The sequence below is a fragment of the Lactuca sativa genome, chromosome 5, assembly GCF_002870075.4.
Source record: "Lactuca sativa cultivar Salinas chromosome 5, Lsat_Salinas_v11, whole genome shotgun sequence".
In the NCBI taxonomy this organism is placed as follows: Eukaryota; Viridiplantae; Streptophyta; class Magnoliopsida; order Asterales; family Asteraceae; genus Lactuca; species Lactuca sativa.
The window spans coordinates 207,713,884-207,724,363 of NC_056627.2; positions in this window are offsets into that span (position 1 = coordinate 207,713,884).

Below are 10,480 nucleotides of genomic sequence, written 5' to 3' on the forward strand. Positions count from 1 at the left end.
GAGTTTTCCATACTAAAACGTTTTAGTACCTTCTCTAAGTAAGTATTCTGACTAAGTCCAATTAGTCTCTTACTTCTTTCTCTTATTATCCTTATTCCCAAAATGTAAGAGGCCTCTCCGAGGTCCTTCATAGCGAAACACTTCCCGAGCCAGGACTTTACTTCCTGCAGAGTCGGGATGTCATTTCCTATGAGTAATATGTCATCGACATATAGAACGAGGAAGCTTACTATACTCCCACTGGCTTTGACATATACACAAGATTCGTCTTCGCTTCGTACAAATCCAAACTCTTTGACTTTCTCATCGAAACAAAGATTCCATCTGCGAGATGCTTGCTTAAGTCCATAAATGGACTTCTCAAGCTTACACACTCTATCCGGATGCTTCGGATCCACAAACCCCTCTGGCTGAGCCATGTAAACATCCTTAGCCAACTTTCCGTTAAGGAAAGCGGTCTTGACATCCATTTGCCAAATCTCATAATCATGAAATGCGGCAATTGCTAACATCACTCTAATAGATTTAATCTTTGCAACTGGTGAGAAGGTCTCATCATAGTCAACTCCGGGAGTTTGAGTAAAGCCCTTCGCGACCAATCGCGCTTTATATGTGTGTACGTTCCCATCCACGTCGGTCTTCTTCTTGAAGATCCATTTGCACCCAACGGTCTTACGTCCGGGTACGTAATCAACCAAATTCCAAACTTGGTTATCATACATGGATTGGATCTCGCTATCCATTGCCTCTTTCCACTTTACAGACTCCGGGCCTGCCATGGCTTCCTTGTAGCTATTAGGTTCATCAAGATTTACTAGTGTACCATCACTAATATACGTGTCCCCTTCGGTAGTAATATGAAAGCCATAAAACTGGGGATGAACTCTAACTCTATCGGAACGTCTAAGAGGTAAGGATTCGTCAATTGGTTCAACCGGAGTTTCCTCCTCGGGTTGAGTGCCAGCGGTAGAGGTTCCTTCATCCATCGACTCTTGAATCTCTTCAAGTTCGATTTGCCTCCCACTGTCTCCTTGGCTTATGAGTTCTCGCTCTCGGAAAACTCCTCTCCTCGCAACGAAGACTACATTGTCCTTCGGTCTATAGAAGAGATATCCAAAGGATGTCTGCGGGTAGCCGATGAAAATACATCGCTCACTTCGAGGTTCAAGCTTGTCGTGAGTATCTCGTCTTACGAAAGCCTCGCAACCCCAAACCTTGATATGTGCCAACGAGGGAGCTTTCCCTGTCCACATCTCGTGAGGTGTTTTGGCAACCTTCTTAGTAGGGACTCGGTTAAGGATATGGGCGGCAGTCTCTAAGGCATACCCCCAAAAAGAGATTGGTAGTGAAGCACGACTCATCATAGAGCGAACCATATCCAATAAGGTTCGATTACGCCTTTCTGCCACACCATTCAACTGCGGTGTCCTAGGAGGCGTCAATTGCGAAACTATTCCACACTCCTTGAGATAATCGTGGAATTCAAGACTTAGGTACTCTCCTCCTCGATCGGATCGAAGCATCTTGATTTTCCTGCCCAATTGATTCTCCACTTCATTCTTGAACTCTTTGAACTTTTCAAAGGTGTCTGACTTTTGCTTCATTAAGTAGATATACCCATATCTACTATAGTCATCGGTAAAAGTCACATAGAAGCGGTTCCCATCCTTTGTGGTTGATCTAAACGGTCCACATACATCGGTATGTATTAGGTCCAATAGCCCCTCGCCCCTTTCACAAGTACTTGTGAAGGGCGACTTAGTCATCTTTCCAAGCAAACAAGACTCACATGTGTCATCTTCCCTAAGGTCGAATGACTCCAACACTCCATCCTTTTGGAGTTGGGCTATGCGTTTCTTGTTGACATGTCCAAGACGACAATGCCACAAGGATGCTTTATCCATACTAGTGGAAGAATCAATATTCAAAACATCATTTCCAAAGTCATCAACAATCATAACAGTTTCATATATTCCATTACATGGTATAGCTTCAAAGTAAAAGACACCATTTAGATAAACCAAAATAGAACCATTCTCATTATTAAAAGAAAATCTAAATCCTTGTCTAAATAAACCATGAAATGAAATGATGTTTCTTGCCATTTCTGGCGAATAGCAACAATTGTTCAAATCTAAAACTAAACTATTCCTAAGCACTAAGGAATACACTCCAATCTTGGTTACAGGCGACGATCTTCTGTTCCCCATGATTAGATTGATCCTTCCTTGCTCCACATCCCTACTTCTTCTTAGTCCCTGCACATTAGAACAAATGTGATAACCACAACCGGTATCAAGAACCCAAGAAATAGCATGATTAGAATCGTTAGATTTGATTGTATATATACCTGCGAAAGATGGCTTGATCTTTCCTTCTTTGATTGCTTGCAGGTAATCCGGGCAGCTTCTCTTCCAATGTCCTATCTTGTGGCAGTGGTGGCACTCTGCCTCCTTCGGGTTAGAGCAGGGCTTGGCGGGATCAACTTTGGTCCCACTAGAAGAGGCACCATCTCGGGCTTTCACCTTGCGATAGTTCTTCGATGAAGCTTTCCTCTTCTTTCCCTTCCCTTGTCCAATAGCCAAGACAGGAGCAGCGGGCGGATTGGGAGTAGGTGCAACAGACTTGTCTTTAAAGTTGCTCTCAGCAACCCTCAAGAGACCTTGGAGCTTGCTTAGGGTGACCTCTTCCTTGTTCATGTGGTAGGTCATCCTAAATTGATTGTACATCGGAGGTAAAGAGTGAAGCACCATGTCGATTGCCAAGTCCTCACCAAAGTCAACATTTAACTTGCGAAGGCGGTCGACATACCTTTGCATCTTTTGCAAGTGCACGGTAAGAGATTCTCCATGACCCATCTTCGCGGAAATCATGTTAGTGAAAATCTCGTACCTCTCTTGTCTCGTGTTTTGGTGGTACCTCTCCAATAAGTCTTGATGCATCTCGTACGGGTACATGTCCTCGTAGGACTTTTGGAATTCGGAGTTCATGGTGGCGATCATGATGCAATGTACCTTCGTTGCATCTCGCTCATGAGTTTCAAAGGCGGTGATTTCGGCTGGAGTAGCGATTTCGGTGTTGATTTTCTCGAGCTTCTCATCAAGGACATACTCTTTGTCCTCATAGCGAGCAATGGTGCGAATGTATCTTATCCATTCGCTAAAGTTCGTTCCATCGAAGGTGACCTTTTGGCAAAGGCTCATCAATGTGAAAGAACTAGCAGCAGCGTTGTTTGCGTTCGACATCTATAATTAGAAAAGGACAAAGATAGATTAGAATAAGAATCCCTAATTATCACCCAATAAGAAAATTAGGGCTAGGATCCAACAATAACATTTACATACTAGAAAAGGGATGCCGTAATCTAACATGCAAATAAATTGAAGGTAAGTGAATGACGATTCACTAATTCTCCATCACGAAACTTAAACTATTAGTCCTAAGTGTTTTTGAGAATTCCTAGGTTCGGATGAGATTCATTGAAACTATTCAATGGCATGTTTAAATCTCGATATGCCCCTCTTGTTTGTGACTGGGATGCCGAGGATCACAAAGCGGGTGTGAATTACCATGCAAATTCACATGGTGCCTTCATTGTAACAATCACCTATTCGATGTGCCGGTAAACCACACACGCTCCATCGAACTATGATAAACAATGAATCACCCTTTGCCACCTTCGCTTAGAACCAATTAGTGTGCCGGTAAACCACACACGCTCCACTAACATCTTAGCAAGGTGTAAAGTGTAATTTCATGGGATTGCATCAATTCACTTTTCCTAAAGTAACTAGGATTGGGAAATTTTAAAATATGTGTAGTTACTTTGTATTTCTTATTATACTTTTAATGAGAGGATGAGGTTGCCCTATCCTACCCGTTCGGCTAACGACCCTCCACCAATCAAGCAAGCGGTGGGTGTGAGTGTACACCCATTAAGCGCCATTTTATAGGCCGCAACCTTATACCCACCTTATAGATCGGCTTCGTGAATGAGGCCTACTAACGGTAAGACTAGCATTTAGTTATACATATATATATATATATATATATATATATTATTCTAGTAATATCATATTAGTATAGGGTTGTATTTTAAAACTTTTAAAATTTAGGGTTTGAAATTTAAGTTGTCTAAATTAAAGCTTTTAATCACAAAAGTAAATTTCAAAACATGAGGGTAGGTTTTAAACATTTAAAACATGGAGGATCAAATAACAAATAATTCCAATTAACAATTAATATCCTAATTATCTATATTTGATTTATTCAAGATTTCCTTTTAAGATAATTACCAAAATAATCAAAATAATTAATTAATTATCATATAAGGAGATTAAATATTTAATTAGTTGATAATTACCTTTAACTAGATCAAGATAATAGTTATATTTATCAGAAAAACGAATTAATATTGATCTAATTAGTTTATGGTAAGTTAAGATAAGATAAACACAAAGAAATCCCGAATCTGGCCATTCCTGACGCCTGGACTCGCCGAGTGCACAAATGGACTCGCCGAGTCAGGCCTACTCGCCGAGTCCACTTTGAGACTCGCCGAGTCCATGACTCAGAAACCAAAAATTCGAATTTTGCAGTTTTGTTTCAGTTAATCAAGCAACAATTTACAGAAAACCAAGCTAGGCTCTGATACCACTGATGGGTTTTAGCCATAAGAACTTTCCTATGTGCGCATGCAAAACCCTAATGCTCGGATCTAGGCTTTCTAATAAACATGCTTTGAATCCAAGACTTCTAATTACTAATTAGGTTAAACAAGAACATTGAAACAGATCTAGAATCATACCTTTGAGTTCCTTGTTGATCTTGAGGTCTTGGAGCTTCTAGAGTCACAAATGTCACTCCTCTAATGGCTTACAAACACCAAAGCAAGGAGGATGATTTGGGAGAGAGGAGAGGGAAGGAATTCGACCAGAGTTCTCTTTCTTTTTCAGAAGTGTCGAATTCCCTATGCCATGGGGTCTATTTATACTTGTAGATTCCTTAAGGATTACAGATAAGTCCCTATCAGATAATCTTCTCTTAAGGCTATCCAAAACCATTCCTAGATAACCATATGGACGATTTTAGCTTTCCTAAAGCTCTTAGAATCCGTCCAAAGTATATCCAAATGGATTTACAGTTTAAAGCTTAACTATCAAACAATTGACAGTTTATACCCCTTTATTTAATTAACCTCTTTAAGTCACCAAATTAATTCTAATTAATTCTATGACTTATATTAATCAAATAACAAATATATTATTCATTATATTATTCCCATAATATATTAATAATATTTATTCTCTCTTAATAAATCATCCTATCAAGTTGCTATGGTGAAGGCAACCCAAAAGGACCATGCACAACCGGATATAGTTACAGCCTTAGACACTATTCCAACAGGAGGTTCGAGTTCTCAACCTCAGAAGGATGTGTCAGGGAAGGGAAAGGGCATCCTTTATGAAAAGTCGAAAGAGGAATTAAAGGCTGATGCTGAGGCTGAACTGGAAAGGATGAGACAGGTTCAGAGCATAATGCGACAACGTGCAAGTGATCCTCCCTCAATGAACAAAGGCGATCTTGCGAAGCTTTACTCTTATGAAACGATAGAGTCTAAAGTAGTAGGAAGGGAGATGTACAAGTTCGAGAAGAAGCCGAAACGAAGTTACGACATTGCGAACTCAGATCACTGTCAGCTGGACTTCCCTATCAACGAAATGTTGTTCATCACAGCACAGTACAAGATCAGTGAGAAATTTGATAATCCAGATGATTACACTCACATGAAAATCAGATTTCATGCTGTTCTTGCGAAAAATCCTGACGAAGTCTGGTCCCTGATGGAGATCAAGAAGGTGCTCACTATAAAGAAAGATGTTTTGTTTGAAGAGATGCTTCAGAACTTTCGATATTTTGTCATCAGGGCAGACAACAAGCAATATGAATTCACTATTGCTGACTTCCCACTGATGAACTGCAATGATCTTATTCAAGTAGCTTTGATTCTGAAGCACATGGAAGAGAACACACTTAAAGGCTCAGAGACTGATGTTTTCAAAGTCGGGTTCGCACATGTGAAGACTTACATCGACAACTACTTCGATTGTCTTGCACTGACTGATGAAGAGCTGGCAAATGTGCTTGGAAGAGAAGTGAAGGTTCCTTGGGAAGATACTTTGACACAATCAGCATTGTCAAAGTATGTTGTAGGAGAAATTTGCCTTAAACCTTTCGGCATGGTGTTTTCGGGAAGAGACACTAAGGGCAAACCGAAGAAATTCTTGTTCAAAGCTTCAGAGATCGAAAGATACAATTCTTCGCAATATACGCACTTCATTGTACGTATGAACAATTGCAAGAAGAACAACGAAGGCAACAAGAAGGATTTGAAGAAGGTGATCTCCTGGTATGGAGAAGTGCGAAGAACGATTCACTCTGCAATTCAAAAGCTTTTAAGTTGAATTGTATCGACTGTTTACAAAGGGGGAGAATGTAGGTGTTAAGTTGTAAAAGTCGAATAGTGTCTTGTAATGATTCGCATTTTGTATGTATTTTACTTAGTCTATCTTAAATGCGAAGTATAGCATGCGAAGTTTCATTGTATATGACTTAGTATACTTTTTGTAAGTTCCTTATAAATAGGGACTTAGGCTTGAAGTTGAGAGAACGATATCGAAAACTCAAAAACTCTCTTCAGCCTATTCTGTAATCAGTCTTAATAAAACGAGATCTGATTAATATTTACCTCGTGTGTTCTTTGTCATTCATGATTCAATTCTATTATTTCGCATCTTAAATCTCGATAACAATTCACAACAAATTTTGACTTTATTTTTATTATTTATTTTTAATAGGCCGCGACAGAAAAACTTCGTTATAAATTCATAACTTCTTCGTTTGACGTCCGTTCTCGCCTAATTTTTTATCGCTTCGATACCAACAATGAGATCTTCGATTCTCATTTAGATTGCTTCGGCTAAAAACCGCTCGATCTCAAATCGAGTATTTCAGGTTGCACACCGCTAAGTCGAAACTTCGATAAATCATAACTTCCTCATACGAAGTCAGATTTGGGCGTTCTATATATATTCGGAAACCTCGTTTCAACTACTACAACATTAACCAAAGATATTAAGTTTATTTTACACTTAAATTTTGACGCTTATTTTTATTCTTAATTAATCAGACCACATAATTAAGCAATTAAGCACAAAACACATAATACTCAAATAATACATTCTTATTATTTCAAAATGGGTTACAAAGGTTAACCTAGACTATTACATTGCTAAAAACGGCAAGCCCGGAAACACAGGCGTTACATTACAGATCTAAGATTTATAAAGACAGGAAATTAGACCAAAGTTTTACATAAACTAGGTTATATCCAAAAGATGAGTCGACGAGATTCTATCGGCGACGAGAACTGCTAGCATGAGTTCTTGATCCCGATAGTAGACGTTCCATGTCCCTCATACGCCTGTCAGCTCTTACTTGTTGAGCTCGAAGTTCCCCAACTTCAGCCTGAGTTTCAGCAAGTTCTCTTTGCAGAGCTTCATTGTGGACCAGAGTTCTTTCATGAGCAGACTCTAGTTGGCGAATGCGGACTGTGTTGACGCCAGAGTTGGCATCAATCTCCAAGACTCGATTGATCGCTGATTGACCCAGTATCGTGTTCCGAGAAATCCTACGCACCATGATTGGTAGGACTCTATCAGCAGAACCTCCTTCAGTGAGATTGTAGAAACTTCAGTCTCCGTTGTAGGGAATGGGTTGACCCTGTTTATGACTCCATGTATTCAAGTTAGTGGCCCACAGAGGTGTGGGTCCTTGAAATGCGGGACGCGGGTTCAGGTTTGGGTTTTGAGCACCTGGGGGTAGCTTATTGACTTCAGGCTCCGAGTCAGAACTATCGGAAAAACCCTCAGCAAGGTGATCATCCAAAGGGATTGGGTGATCATCTTCTGGTTCTGCCTGTAGCCAACCAGCATTGCCTTGGTTTGGGAAGTACGGATCACCGTGGTGAAATCCAGCCATTTTAATCTACGCGAGAAAAGGGATATAAGAAATAGCTAAACAGACGAAGTGACTAAGATAATTACAGTAAGACCAAATACCCCTATGGTATTTGTTTATGGTTGTGTTGGTAAGTTTTTAGACTTGTTGCCACATCACAACCATTCTTGGGCATATGCTAATCACTCCTCGGACCAGCATAGTTGATCAGGCTATGCCATTCCCAAGACTGACCATATATCCCCAAGCTTACTTGTGATATTCAACAATCGTAATACTTTTGTTCTTGTCATTGTGACACTGGTTTTAGTATGAATGCAGGCACGTATACTTTGTTAAATATTTTATTATTTAAAAGTATAACTCTTAGACAGAGTGTTTTAATCCCAATGTATTTATAGTTAGTATATCTTTTATGGGTTGATATACTATATTCACTATAAACAAAGGTCTGATACCAATCAGTCACACCCCAAACCCAAGAACGGCGGAAACGTTCCGGGGTGGAGGACGTCATGTACAGTATCACAACAGTGTAAAGTAGTAAATAAGCAACAATATCATCCATTGCATTATAAGTAAAGTTTTAATACATGTGTGTTCTTTCATTGCAATAAGACACCAAAAATATACAATCAAAATAAAAGACGAGACTTGTCTATGCTCCGTCTTCTCAAAACCTGGCCATCACACCTGTCTACTGGTGACCTGAGAATACAAGTTATTTTGAAAGAGCGTATCAGCTTTAAAGCTGGTGAATTCATAAGTAATTAAGTGTCATTGTCTTGCTTTGAAAAGTTGTTATGAATGTCATGTAAAACCTTTAAGTAAGACAGTTGATATAAGTATGAAAAACCCTAAGAAATCCCTTATTTCCTACTAGTATGAAATGTAGTCTTCTACCAAGACCCGAATGTTTTGTTATGACAATGTAGTCTTCTACCAAGACCCGAATGTTTTGTTATGACAATGTAGTCTTTTACCAAGACCCGAATGTTTTGTTATGATAATGTAGTCTTTTACCAAGACCCGAATGTTTATGATAATGTAGTCTTCTACCAAGACCCGAATGTTTTGTTATGATAATGTAGTCTTCTACAAAGACCCGAATGTTTTGTAAGTAAAATGATAGTTTTTCCTTCTTTTTGACTACTACGAACAGTAATTAGTCTAACTCATCGTTTATGTGAATATATCACAAAATAATGTAAATAGGAAAAATATAACCATGTAAGTGTTATCCCTGGATACCAGGACTAACACGCCATCGCAGTAAGCGATATGTATAACCTAATGAACATCCGAAGATTGTCCAATTGTCCTCTATAGCAGCAGCAGGTTGGAGGAAGGATTAGTCCCGTAGCCGACTCCTAATATAAGTGGTAACCTAATGACCATCCAAAGATTTTCATCTCATCCTCTGTTGCAACAGCAGGATGGAGGAATGGTTAGTTCCGATATCAACCTATCAATTATAAGTGATAACCTTAGACATCCGTAGATGTTCATCACCCATTGTTGCTAACAGCTGGGTTCTGGAATGGTTAGTCCTGTCTAGACATCCCATCGAACAGGGATAGGCAGGAAAATTTACACAGAAGGTACGAATAAATCTTCCTCATAACTCTAGGTACAAGTATCCAGGTAAGTGAATACAGGATAATGTATCTAAGTAACAGTACTCATGTATGGTATTCATGTAAGCATTTTCAGATAAATGTATCTATGTAAACGTACTTATGTATCATGTAATCCTAGATAAATTTACTCATGTACCATGTAATCCTAGATAGATGTACTCATGTATCATGTAATGTACTGGTATAGACTCATGAATAAACTGACTCTTGTGTGATTCCTTGTAATAGGAATATTGTTTTGTATCTTCTAACTATACCTATGTTAATTAACTAAAAGGCAATTGTTTGTTCAAGAAGGTAAATGTAATGGTTTTGCAAGATATCTAAGAGTTTTGAATAATAATTAAGAGTGACTTGATGTCATGTTAATAAACATTTCAAAACTAATACTTTTGTTATCAAGGTATTTTAAGATGGAAAACCATTTCATGCATCACATTTTGTAGTATGTGAAATCTGCTGGATGAAAACACAGTTATAAAATACATATGAGTGATTTAATAACATGTTGTTTTCTACTTGTATTCCCCCCCCCCATTAAAGCATTTAAAAACATTTAAAATATTCATTTAGGGGTATGAACTCACCTGTAGATGGTGGTTTGGATGAACTGGACGGTGTAGGATTGTTAGGTGTCAAGTGAGGAGTTGTACACACACTATGATCCTAATGAACATATAATCACACATATATGCACTCAATTAGTCTTAAATTACTAATTGATAATGTTAAGACATCCTAGAACATATAAAACACTTTATATAAGTGTTTTAAGCCCTAAGGATTTCATCTAAGCTATTATGGGACAAGGCACTTGGGTT